Source organism: Lagenorhynchus albirostris, chromosome 21 (assembly GCF_949774975.1).
Source record: "Lagenorhynchus albirostris chromosome 21, mLagAlb1.1, whole genome shotgun sequence".
In the NCBI taxonomy this organism is placed as follows: Eukaryota; Metazoa; Chordata; class Mammalia; order Artiodactyla; family Delphinidae; genus Lagenorhynchus; species Lagenorhynchus albirostris.
In genome coordinates, this window is record NC_083115.1 from 23,479,295 (window position 1) to 23,492,887 (window position 13,593).

Below are 13,593 nucleotides of genomic sequence, written 5' to 3' on the forward strand. Positions count from 1 at the left end.
TTGGAATGTCCCAGGGTAGAGAGGACACTTCAATTTACAGGAGAGCAGTAGTAATGGATGGGTATGAATGCAGGGATAACTGTAGACTTCCAGGCAGTCATCTGAGGTATGACTTACAGTTTCTCAAACGATCTAATTTATCAGTGTAGTAGAGGGCAATCCCTTCTGTGGAGACTAGTAAAAGTGTGTGCATGTACGTCTGAGTGTGTGTGTGTGATGAATAAGGTTTGAAGTGCTTATGGAGCTGGAAGGATACTTTTGTTGGCAGGATTTCCAGATATATATGAAAGTTTCTGGGAGTTGGCTGTATTTAAACCAGTATCAATATCCTAGTCAGGTGTTTGTCAGATGCAGCCACTGAGTAGTGAGGAATTTGGAGTCACCAGGATTGGTGTGTTGATTAACAAATGTAGTAGAAGTTCCAATAGACATAACTGTTTTGGAAAATTATATTTAAAGCCTAAATAAATTACTATTAAATTATCAACTGCGTTAGTATATGAAATATACCTTAAAGTATAAGTTACTAGATGATACTTTATATTTTGGTGAGGATGGCATAGAAAAGCCTGTCTGAGGAAGAATTACCTAAAAATTACCAGATTGATGAAGAGTAGGAATTAGCCTGGAAACCGGTGCTGGGTAATAGAGGAGGGAGACAGAGAACGTTCTCCATAGAAGGAACAACCCTTATTGGTAAGTTGGTTAGACTGATGATTATCAGGGGGAGAGGAAGAAGTCTGTGCCATGCATGCTCCAAGGCTGCTTTTCTGATGCCTGAGTCCTACCCCCATAGATACATATTTTGGTGAGGTTGGCATAAGGCTTAACACTCTCCAGATAATGTTAATGTGCAGAAAAGTTTGAGGACCATTGGAGGTGGTGGGCAAAAATAATGTATCACTCATACAATCTTTTAGGTGATGTTCGAAGATTCACCCACAAAAATAGCCCATGTACAAATAAAAATTCACATGATTATGTTGAAATAGTGTATAAACTCGAGGAGAGTAGTTTAGGAATAATCTCCATTAAAATAAACACTGCTTACATAGGACTATATTTCCTCCTGAAAAAAGGGACTAGTTCTTTAGTGAGGTGGTTTTTCTAAGGAATCCCTGGAAACTCTTCTTTAAATAGTAATAATGACAATGAAAACATAAACTGAAGAAATTATTCTTCAGTGCAATGTCACTTCTTTTAACTTCTCAGCTTTCATTAGATCTAATCCCCAGCCAAGGAAACAGAGACTCAGATATGTGGTGTAAAGACTGGTTTACGCATAAGGTACCCATCTCACGGACTCAGCTTCTCCTAGGGAGATATGTATCCCATATGGACCCAAGAGGAATCACTACAGTCGATATGGAGACTCCCAAGCACATATTATGTCTAAACCTAAATACAGAAGACTTGGTGGAGAAGGTGATTGGGAGGCTGAATGAGTTACACATGCAGATATATATCACTTGACTCTTTTGTAAGCCTCATCCTAACTTGACATAAAACACTGAGAAATAGAAAACAAAGAAATTAAAATATCTCACATTTTTTAAATTAAAAACTTTCAGATAGCTCTGTGATATAGAAAAAGAAAAATGTGAAATTACAATATATTTAGAAATGAATGATAAGCATCCACGCTTGTCCCAAAGGTCTTGCATTCATAAATCACCTCAAGATGAGTGAAACTGAACAAGTGAAATGTAAGGAGAAAAGAATTTACATCTACACACGCAGTACATTTTATTCTTGTAAAGCAATGCCTCAGCCCCTGAGCCTCGCAGCCCAGGTCCTAGCCCCATGAAGTCCCCGATACTGAGCCCAGGGCTGCGTCTCTGGTGAACCGGGAGCAGAAATGGAAATCATGGTCGCTCTGGTTTCCATCGCCAGCACAGACAATTCCAGCCCTTGCTAAACTGAATAACCCATTCCAAGCGCAGGAACCACAGACGTTGTTCGGGATCCCACCACGGCCCACTTGGACCCAGCGAGGTCCCCGCCCGAGGCCGAGTCGCGCCCCGAGCACTCGCAGGACACGAGTCTCCAGGCGCGAAAGGGGATTTCGACCTAAACCGTTTTCAACGTGTTAACAGGGAAACATCCCAGCATTTACCACGAAAGGGCTCACAGCTCTAAGCTCGTACCTAGAGTTGTCCGAAACACTTAACTTGAAGCCCCGAGGAAGCAACCCGGCTCCCCGAACACCAGCCGAATCAAACGCACCCAAACGCTGAGGCTGGAGGTGTGTCCGGCCGGGGTAGGGGCTGACCCGGAAACGGCCGGGAGCTGGGCGGGAAGGCTCAGGCCTCGCCCACGCCCACGCTGCTCCGCCCCGCCTCTCCCTGACTAAGGCCCCGCCCTGATTGCGTAATTTCCTGCCGACGCGGAAGCGGATTTCGGGAGCGAAGGTCCCCTCGGGTGAGTGAGCCCTTCGGCTCTGAGAGTCAGAGCCGCGCTCCACAGCCCCCTCCCGACCGCATCCTTCACACGCAGGTTCTGGGGGTCCCCGTTCTCGCCCCTCCGGCCCGCGTCACCCTGAGAGTCGGGATGCCGGGCGCTCGGCTGCCGGGTCCGAGTCCGCGTCCGTTTCCGGTCAAAATCGCTCCGAGGGCGTCCCCGTCAGGCCTTTCTGCCTTCGGTCTCTTCACCTTCTCCCGGCCCGACCCGCGCCGTGTCAGGTCCCCACTCGCGACGTGGACTCTCGCCCTTCGCGCCCCGCATCGCCCCTCTCGGCCCCTCGGGGCAGCCCGGGACGCCGCGCCCTCCCGCGGCCCTGGGACTCCACCGACCCCAGTGTTCTCCTGAGACCACCTGCCCATCCTGGGCCTCCTGCGGCCTGGCCGTGCCGCTCTCTGCCCTTCGCGGTCACCGCCTCAGAAAGGCCCTAGAGCCCCGGGCTGGGGGCAGGGGATCAGTCCTGTGAAGTGACACCCCGTGTCTTTCTGTCCCAAATCCTATCCGCTGGCGATACCGACCAACGTGTGTCCACATTCCCGATGTCTCACGGGAAAGTGTGCTCTTCTGGGCAGAGCATCTTTGTTCCACCCCTGTGGGTGTCGAGTGGGCGGGGGGTTGAGGAAAAAGGGACAAAGAGGGAGAGCCAGGGAGACAGCTCGCAAGGGAGAGTGAGGAAAAAGACTGCAAAGTAGAGCATGGAGAGTGGGTGGATCCTGTGGACTTGGCAAAACAGTAAGAGTGGGAGAGAGTGAGCTAAGCAAGAAGCAGTGCGATCAATGAAAATAGACAACAGTGGAATCAGAGAGATGGAGGAGGGCAGAGTAGGAGGAGAGGGCCCTGATCAATAGCAATAGTAGGGGCAACAGGAGGGTGGATCCCATCCCATTCATTAGATGGCTTTCTAGTTTCCACATTATTTTCCTTTTGAAATGTATGGTCTCAGGTTTGGTTAGCGGCCTCAATGCTTTTCCAGTCTTTATTACATATTGAAAATATTATTTGGTACTTTACACTATTTTAACCTGTCCTTGGTAAGGATGTTGGTAATGTTTTTATTAACAGTCAAACTTAGTTAATCATTGTAGTATATAACAGCTTCCTTTCTTGCTTATATGATCTTTTGACTTAGTTGGTCTTGAGCTAAGGTTTCCAACTAAGTGAATGTTCTCTTCAAGTTCCTTTTGTCTTTCCTCTACAAATGTTCAAGGATCCAGTCATCCTTGCCGCTCCTAGCCACCAAGGGGGACAGGTACAAGTCTTTCCCTGGGTCCCCTGAGAACTTAAAGAATTTGTCATTTCTCAGTGTGTGCCCCCCTTAGTGCCTTCCAGTTCAGCACCAGCCTTTCCTGGGTATCTGAGGGGACTTAGAACATTTCCAAGCAGGCCTAGAATGCTTTCCATGGGACTGCATTTGGGTAGTGGCATTTCCCAGGCTCCTGAACTGACCTAGAAAATTCTGCAGCAAGGTTAACTGGCATAGGCACCCTCTCCATTCTTTCCAGGCAGACACTAGTGGCTCTTGGGTCCTCAGGGCCACTTAGAAAATCTTAAGAGTGCCAGGCAGGAGATAGATGAAGTTCACTGATGTTCCGTGTTAACAAAAGCAGTTCCTGGCTTGACAAACTTTTCTTTTCCGGTGGCTCTTGTGGGCCAAAATGCCCTGCCTGTTGTTTTTACTTTTCCCATGTCCCACTGGAAAAAGAGGTTTAAATAGAGGAGGGAGGTGGTCTGATGCACTTGGAAAGACAGAGTGAAAGAGAGTGAGTAAATACCGTAGTTTGGTGTTTAATTTTTGCTAGAGATATGCGGTGTCCATTTTTCCTCTTCAAATGTTTTTCATATGGTACAGTTTCACTGAGCTTGTTTCGATATTTTTAGAATGAAAATTAAAATGTGAAATTTATAAGGCTTCTCTTCAAGAAATGGTATCTATGAATTGCATAATATTTTGTTTGAAATTACAAAAGAGCAACAGTTGGCCTAAAGAATCTAAGTTCATGCTGTGTAAGGAGTCCTGCACACCTTGTTAGACAGTAGTCATACCTTATTTGGCAGCAGCCTTAGAAAGAGATGCATTTAGGGGCAGCAGGAACTCACTTTCATAGAGCTCATGGTTTTTGTCAACTAGGCCAAGTGATACATGGAAACTATCAAATTAAATGTAGAAAACTACTTGTATGGATTTTATTTAATTGCGATATGGTTTCCAAATGGTACGTTATATATTTATTATAAGTTTTGCTTATATGAAGGATGTTCTAGAATAGATGGTCATATTGATTTTTTTGTGTAATCCAACTCATAGGAGCAATACTCATTTTTCTTCTTTCTTTTAAAAAAATACTGAAATAGAAATTAGCAAAAATTATAGGGCATGAAAATTCTTTTGGAAAACAATTTGTCATTCAGAAACAACTCTTATTTTTGGTTCATTTAAATATGTTTGTGTGTATGTTTCCTCCAGGGAAGCTGGACTCAGGATCCATCTTTACTTCCCTCCAAAGCTCCACCTACACCAGATATTAAGGCCGCAGCACTCTCTCATTGCTGACCGCCTTGCTGCACTTTCTGCTGGCCACCTTCAGGTCAGACATTTGGACTTGTACTTTTTGTTTAGAGCTGTTCATGGGCCATCGGATTGTTCCCTCGGCATCCTCAGAGTTTCCTGGCTGTGAGGCTGTGACCTGGTGTGGCATTAATGGTTCCCTGGTTCTAGGGTGTACTTAGAAATTTCTGCACAGGTGAGGACTTCTCTCAAGACTTCTGAACTTGCCTTGGTGGTTTGTTGGCCCTGAGAGGTCTCAGGAAATTTGAAGTGACTCTTGTGACCCAAAGATGGCCTCCAAGTAACTTCGGGCAGCCGTGGGCCCTTGCTGGACCCCAGATAACTTAGAATATTTTCCAGGGGCTCAGGCAGGACAGGATGCCCTTTTCAAGCTTCCCCTGTAGAAATGGCAGGTCTGAGCACCTGGAAGGGGACTTGAAAATTTCCAGGCACTCGTTGGGGAAAATGCCATCAGGAGGTACTGTGGTAGAGCAGGAAACCTGTGTGTGTGTGTATATGTTGGAAATAGTCATCCTAGCCGGTAAATCAGACCGTGACTGGATAGAGAAATGTTATTTAATGTCTTATAACAACAACAGCGACAATGATAAATAATACTGTCAGGAAGTGGGAGAATAGAGTATAGACTACCCTGAATGAGTGACGGAGCGCCCAAATCAGTACTTATGGGGTGGTTTGAGTCGCAGTCGTACGTAGTTCTGTACCTTGAAACGTGTTCCTTGCAGGTGGAAGACCACGCCAGAAGGGAAAAGCAAACCATCAGAAGTCAGGCAGAGGTGTAATTGGGGGATTCCTGGGGGACACTAGGGGGGGTGATAGGCACTCACCCACTGCCCTAAACCCACCTGCTTTCTGGAGAGCAGCCAGCTAGCTGATGGGGCGCAGCTCCCTGCCAGGAAGGCAGGACTCCTGAGCCACTCCCACATTCCTGCAGTGTAGCAGCCCTGCCTATGTGAACATTAAGCCCCCAGCAGCATGTGATCCTCACCACCACACTGCCCTCTGCCCTCTGCTCTTGCTAGGCCCAGGAGGTCCAGACATCTCTGTGTGCAAATCCCCAAGCCCTGGGCCATTGGAGGGCTTTGATCTCAGTGATCCAAAGCCAGCAGGTGAGACATGGGCTGGTCTTTGTTGGCAAACTCTGGACTTCATGTCTTCCTACGCCATCACTTAACCACCCTCATATATCTGTACCCCATTCACCTTTCATCAGCTCTTCCTAGAGAAATCGTTACTTTCTGTCTCTGAGACCTTTCTAGTAAGTGATTGAGCTCTACTGGATAAAATAACACCACATATTGTATTATGATACCATAAGCTTGAAACTAGTAATGTAACTACTACTAATGGTCATCCCCCAAACTGCATAGAAATCATTCACTAATTCCACATAAACATGCTAAGTGTCTTCTTTGTTTTTTGTTTGTTTGTTTAATTTATTTATTTTATTTGGCTGCGTTGGGTCTTCGTTGCTGTGCGTAGGCTTTCTCTAGTTGCAGTGAGCGGGGGCTACTGTTCAGTGCGGTGCGCAGGCTTCTCTTTGTTGTGGAGCACGGGCTCTAGGCACGTGGGCTTCAGTAGTTGTGGCATGTGGGCTCAGTAGTTGTGGCTTGTGGGCTCTAGAGCACAGGCTCAGTAGTTGTGGCATGCGGGCTTAGTTGCTCCGCGGCACGTGGGATCTTCCTGGACCAGGGCTCAAACCCATGTCCCCTGCATTGGCAGGCGGATTCTTAACAACTGTGCCACCAGGGAAGCCCTAAGTGTCTTCTTTGTACTGTTAGAATACATCAGTGTGAAAAATAGAGTTCCTTGCTTTTTGGAGCTAACACCCAGATCTTTTCTGTAGTCAAACTTTTTCTATAAGTGGTCAGATATTAAATATTTTATGCTTTGCAGGTGTCTTTGTGACAAGGTCTCGGTTTTTCCATAGCTGTACAAAAGCAGCCATCAACCAGACATAAACAAATGAGTGTGGTTGTATTCCAGTGGACAAGGACATGGGAAAAGGATTAGAATTTCATATATAATTTTTACACATGAATGTTCTTCTTTTGGTATTTTTCAAAATCGAAGAACCTGAAGACACCTCTTAACCTAGAACTGTTACGGTGCAGCAAGTAAGATTCGCACATGGTCTGTAGTTCTAGGACCCCTGACTTGCATCATTGTTTGCATATCCAACTCTTTCATCCCGAACAACGTTATTTCAAATATTCTCCACTTCACCCACCTTCTGACCTAACTCACTCAATAGATGTGCTGGACCCCACTTCATAAAGAAATTAAAGTCCATCTCTTTGGAAGTTTTCATCACCAAATCTTAAAAAAAAAAAAAATCCCTTGTGGTACATCTATTCAATGGAATATTTACTCAGCCATAAAAAGAATGAAATAATGTCATTTGCAGCAACATGGATGGACCTAGAGATTGTCATTACTGAGTGAAGTCAGACAGAGAAAGACAAATACCATATGATATTGCTTATGTGTGGGATCTAAAAATGGTACAAATGAATTTATCTACAAAACAGAAATAGAGTCACAGATATAGAAAACAAACTTCTGGTTACCAGCGGGTAAGGGGAGGGAGGGATAAATTGGGAGACTGGGATTGACATATACACACTACTATATATTAAAATAGGTAACTAATAAGGCCCTACTGTATAGCACAGGGAACTCAATACTCTAATGGCTTATATGGAAAAAGAGTCTAAAAAAGAGTGGATGTATGTATCTGTATAACTGATTCACTTTGCTGTACACCTGAAACTAACACAACATTGTAAATCAACTATGCTCCAGTAAAATTTTTTTTAAATAAAAATTATAAATAAGTACAGGTTTTTGGTTTTATGCTAGTAGCACGTTATTGAGGTATAATTTAAATACAGTAAAATACACTAATTGTTGCAAAAAGAACAAAAACAAAAAAACCTTTGTGTTCCTAACTTCCTTTACTCCTTCCATCATGTTAGAATAAAAAATATACCCTTACAAGAGTCTTCCTTGACCATTCCAAGCTGAGAAAGTTGCTTTTACTTGCCCAGACTTTTCACCTGGGTATGTCTTGGTTTAACATTCCATCTAAGGACATGTCCATCTCTCACTTGGAATCTCCCTTTCTTCCCCTTCTACTTCCATCCAGAGAAAGCTTCTTTTTTTTTTTAATTAATTAATTTTATTTATGGCTGTGCTGGGTCTTTGTTGCTGCACGTGGGCTTTCTCTAGTTGCAGTGCACGGGCTTCTCATTGCGGTGGCTTCTCTTGTTGTGGAGCACGGGCTCTAGGTGCACAGGCTTCAGTAGTTGTGGCTCGCAGGCTCTAGAGCACAAGCTCAGTAGTTGTGGTGCACAGGCTTGGTTGGTCCGCGGCATGTGGGTTCTTCCCGGACCAGGGCTCGAACCCGTGTCCCCTGCATTGGCAGGTGGATTCTTAACCACTGCACCACCAGGGAAGCCCAGAGAAAGCTGCTTTTAAGGGTTCTTGTAATTAGATTAGATCTAACTGCATAATCTTTCAAGTTCAACCGATAGTGACCTTAATCACATCTGCCAGATCTCTTTTGCCTTGTAACATACCATAATCATGAGAGTAACATGAGGGGTGGTATCCTGGGGGCAGTTTTGGCCTAAAGCAACTTCTTGAAAATATTCAGACTGCTGGTATCCACCCCAGATCAGAGGGGAGTGACTGCTGGGTGATATTTCTCATTTCCACATTTCCCAAGGATTCCTAACCTGTGGGGATTACGGTTGGTGTGAGTCAAGAGCCCCGAAGTCTGGGGCTAGTGTTGGGATCTTCTTGTCTCCCGTCCGATTGTGTTCTGGCTACTTTAATTGTGCCCAAGAGATTGTAGCATGGAATTCTCAGCACATTTTTTGTAAAATGTAAGGCAATTTTTTATTTGCTTTGCTTTCTTTATCTTAACAGTTTGGTGTTATTTTCTGACACAGCTTCTCCAGGTGATACATCTAGTCAGGCAACTTAAGACAGGTTCAAATGGAGAGACCCACCCCCACAGAAGGCAACAGGGGTAACAAAATGGTCTTAGGGATCTGTGGAGATGGGTTCACCTTGAACTCTTGCCCTTCTGCTCACTTATCACCTGCAAACTGCCCTTGTCACCCCATATGTAAATAAGAACAGCCATGACTCATAATCTTCCAGGTTTCAGCACTTTACACTTACGAAACCATTTCCACCCCTTAACCCTGTGAGGACAAGGGCCATCTCCGTTTGTGCATCGCCCAGCATGTGGGGATCCTGGCTGGAATCCAGGCAGGCTGAGTCCAGACTCTGGGCCCTTGACTCCTGAGCCATCTGGGTTCAGTATTCTTCTGGCCTTGGGGCCCCCTGCCCTCCAGGATGATGGTGGTCACATGAATGATGAAGATGCCCATGGAGGTTGTGTGGATACAGTAGGAAGAACAACTGCCGACACTGGTTGAGCACTTGTTATGAGACAGCTCAGGCAGGCATGTTTCAGATGAAATCATTTCCAAGCCTGGGGAAGTGGTGCCTGGTCATGTGAGCTCTTCTGGACGTCCCAGACCCAGCACAATCTGGAGCGACGGAGAGAGAGGGCCTGCGCCTCAGATGTCGTTCCTGAAGGATAACTGTTCCTTGACCCTCTGGTCCCTATACCCCAGAAGAGGTTCAGAATTGCTCACAATTGAGAGATGAACAGGAATAGGGACGAGGAATGGAGAAGGGGCTGCGCTGTGGCATGTAGTCGGCGGGGTGCGGGAGGGTGCGTTGACTCTGTGCAGAGCAGGCACGCTGTGCTTTCTTAGTGTGCTGTGCATTGGGCATAAAGATGGCCATGAAGCCCTCTCCAAGCCACCCCTTGGTTTCCTCTGTTTAGCAGTCGGAGAATCCCGTAACCAGCGTCCTGGCTGAAGAGAAGTGTGTTTCGCCTCAGTGAATTCTGGGGTACACTGTATGGTGGGAATAGGGGCTGCTTGACTGTCATCAGCTCCAGATCCCCATAAAAGCCTGGAGAGATTAAGGTTTGGAAATGCAAGCTACAAGGTACAGGCTTGGAATTTCCCTGTCTAGGCTTCTAGGAGGACCGAAAGGTGGATGGTATGTTGGGTGAGTGGAGTACATGTCCAGGCTCAGAGGAGAGGAGGCTGTGAGGCCCACAGAAGGAGGTAGGTCTCCTTCCCTCCACCCCAGAGTCCTCCAGTCCCAGTCAGCACGCGGGAGCCCCATGTGTATCCAGGACCTTTTCCTGGTAGTTTTCTTTTCCATCCTCCTACTTGTTCTTGTCCTCAGGGAACATGCCTCACCGTACAGACCTTGGTGTGGCTCCACTCCACCCCATGAGTGCTGATATGGTCACGTGGTCAGCGACTCTTAGAAGTCTTTATCTTTTCTACCATCTCCTTGGGCTTATTATCATCCTCAACCTCATTGTCATTGTTCTTGTTAATCATCAGTATTGAAGTTATTACCACTGTTATTATTTATCATTCTTGTTATAAAACATTGCATGAAATTCTCTGCCCCCAGAGAGCTTCTGATTTACTAAAGAGGCTGACAGAGGGTCCCCACAGTACCTCCCAGTAACTTCTAGGGAAGAGCATGTGGGAATTGTCAGAGGCTGGAAACAGTCCACGTGAGCAGGGATGGCGGTGGGAGGACATGCTCGTTCTGCCTGAGACCCTGAACATGTCCTAAGTGAGGAACAGCAACTGCTCGTGCCTGGCAAGAAAGGCTGGAGGGGTAGCCCCTGAACCCCAGAGCCTCTGTAATTTTCTGAATCCATGTGGAGGTGTTAATTAGATGTGTGTACATCTACCAAAATGTGGGTTCATACACTGTAACAGTTTAAACTGCACAATTTACATTGTAAACCATGTAAATGTGGGAGGTCTCACGTTTCTTTGTAAAACTTTTTTTTTCTTAAGATCCCACCCAGGTAAGAGATGACTAAATTATGCCACAATATAGACGAACATTCAGTTTCTCTTGCTTCAGGGAGTGTTTTCTTCACAAGCATGCTATTTATGCACAGCACTAGCCTGGATTGTGGAAATCCACATTTAACCTGAAATCCTGTTCATGGCTTAAGGGGCCAGTATTCAGAGACCAAGTTTCAAAACAGGCAGGCTCTGAAGTAACATTTTTGAAGGAAGCTGGAAATTATTTTATACTTGATGTTATTTTTATTCCATATTAGAGAAAGAGGCATGTTGGTAGCACTGCAATTTGTAGTGAATGAGGTTCCTGGAAGCACATAAAGTTTAGGAAGGAAAGACTTAAAATCTCTGTCCGTCGTGCTGAACACACAGAGGCCAAAAAATACATTCACATTCTCCATGCCTTAGTCACTGACTGTGCTTCTGAGGCATTTCACCATTCACCTGCAACGGAGGCTGAAATGACGTCTGTCATGGGTTGAATCTGTGACCCCAAAAAGATAAACCCAAGTCATAACCCCAGGGATCTGTGCATGTGAACTTATTTGGAAATAGAGTGTCTGCAGATACAGTTAAAGATCTCAAGTTGAACAATGCGGTATCACCTCACACCAGTCAGAATGGCCATCATCAAAAAATCTACAAACAATAGATGCTGGAGAGAGTGTGGAGAAAAGGGAACCCTTTTGCATCGTTAGTGGGAGTGTAAATTGATACAGCCACTATGGAGAACAGTATGGACGTTCCTTAAAAACTAAAAATAGAATTACCATATGACCCAGCAATCCCACTACTGGGCATATACTCAGAGAAAACCATAATTCAAAGAGTCATGTACCAAAATGTTCATTGCAGCTCTGTTTACAATAGCCAGGACATGGAAGCAACCTAAGTGTCCATCGACAGATGAATGGATAAAGAAGATGTGGCACATATATACAATGGAATATTACTCAGCCATAAAAAGAAATGAAATTGAGTTATTTGTAGTGAGGTGGATGGACCTAGAGTCTGTCCTACAGAGTGAAGTAAGTCAGAAAGAGAAAAAAAAAATACTGTATGCTAACACATATATATGGAATCTAAAAAAAAAAAAAAAGGTTATGAAGAACCTAGGGGCAGGACAGGAATAAAGACGCAGATGCAGAGAATGGACTTGAGGACACGGGGAGGGGGAAGGGTAAGCTGGGACGAAGTGAGAGAGTGGCATGGACATATATACACTACCAAATGTAAAATAGATGGCTAGTGGGAAGCAGCCGCATAGCACAGGGAGATCAGCCTGGTGCTTTGTGACCACCTAGAGGGGTAGGATAGGGAGGGTGGGAGGGAGACACAAGAGGGAGGGGATATGGAGATATATGTATACGTATAGCTGATTCACTTTGTTATACAGCAGAAACTAACACAACCTTGTAAAGCAATTATACTCCAATAAAGATTTTAAAAAAAGATCTCAAGTTGTTTCCTTAATTTATTGTGGACCCTAAGTCCAGTGAGTGGTATCTTTGTCAGAGATGAGAGGGAGTGTGAGCCGCAGGGAGAGAGGCCATGTGGTGACGGAGACTGAGATGAGCCAGCAGAGGCCAGGAGCTGCCAGCAGCTGGAGGGCGGGGGGCTGGGGGGGCTCCCCAGAGTCTGTGGAGGGGATGTGGCCCTGCCAGCACATTTTTGGGGGCTTTGAGAGAATAAATTACTCTTGTTTTAAGCTCCCAAGTTTGTGGTAATTTGTTATGGGAACCCTAGGAAACTAATATAGTGTCCTTTGTGACATCTTCCATTTTTTCAAAATGCTTTCTCAAAATGACATCACTTTTATTGTTTATTTGATACTCTCAGATAAGATGCAAGTAATGCATACAAGTATGAACCATAAGAAAAAAGCCACTGTACATCCAACAAATACGGTCCCCATGTGGAAGTTTACTATCTGACCCTTGGCTCCCATCCCACATGCACACTAACGCACACGTCCAGGCCTGTGTGTTTAGGAGGGTTTTTTTGGGAAGATGCTGCCTTTCAGTGACAGCGGGCTTATCTTTATAAAGTCAGTTCCCACAAACACTGGGGAACAGGCTCAGAATTTGTGTTTTTTAGTGTCATTGTCTTGGAATTATTCATATAATTGAAAGTAATTCCCATATCTGCTTTGTCCATAATTATTTGCCCCTTTTTTCGTCTGTGTTTTGTTTGTTTCTAGTATTACTCTTTTACATGATGTGCCCCATGTGAATTCAGGTTATAAATCTTTTCAAGAACAGCTTCTGTGACATCCTCTTTTTTGTTCTATATATATCGCTTGTATGCTTGTAATTTTTACTGTTCCTTTTTGCTCTTTTGGATGTTTGTCGCTGTTTTTCCAATACCCCATTGTTTTAAATACTCAGTTTTCCCAAGCCAACATGTTCTAACATGTAAGTGTATCTGTTAGGAAATGTTGAAAACTGGTGACATTGTCATTTTGTGCTGTAAATGTTTCTGAATTCCTCTGTACCCCACTATATATAAAAAAATTGAGTTTTCAGGAAGTTCTTATATAACTTCTATTTTAATGAACTGAAGCAAGTAAACATAGCATATAGCATTTAGTTAGTTTTCCCTGTATTTATATCTTTATGGATTTGGACATTTGCTGTTTAT

The 13,593-nt window shown here is 44.8% G+C and overlaps 1 long non-coding RNA gene across 3 annotated transcripts in view; it reads left to right on the forward strand.

Moving 5' to 3' along the window:
- Positions 1–2,380: 2,380 nt before the first annotated feature.
- LOC132512710 (uncharacterized) overlaps positions 2,381–13,593 on the forward strand; it is a 67,358-nt gene continuing 56,145 nt past the window's right edge. For all 3 annotated transcript variants that reach the window (XR_009538298.1, XR_009538297.1, XR_009538299.1), the window contains exon 1: positions 2,381–2,421. This is a non-coding gene — a long non-coding RNA (uncharacterized LOC132512710). The remainder of the gene's footprint in view (positions 2,422–13,593) is intronic.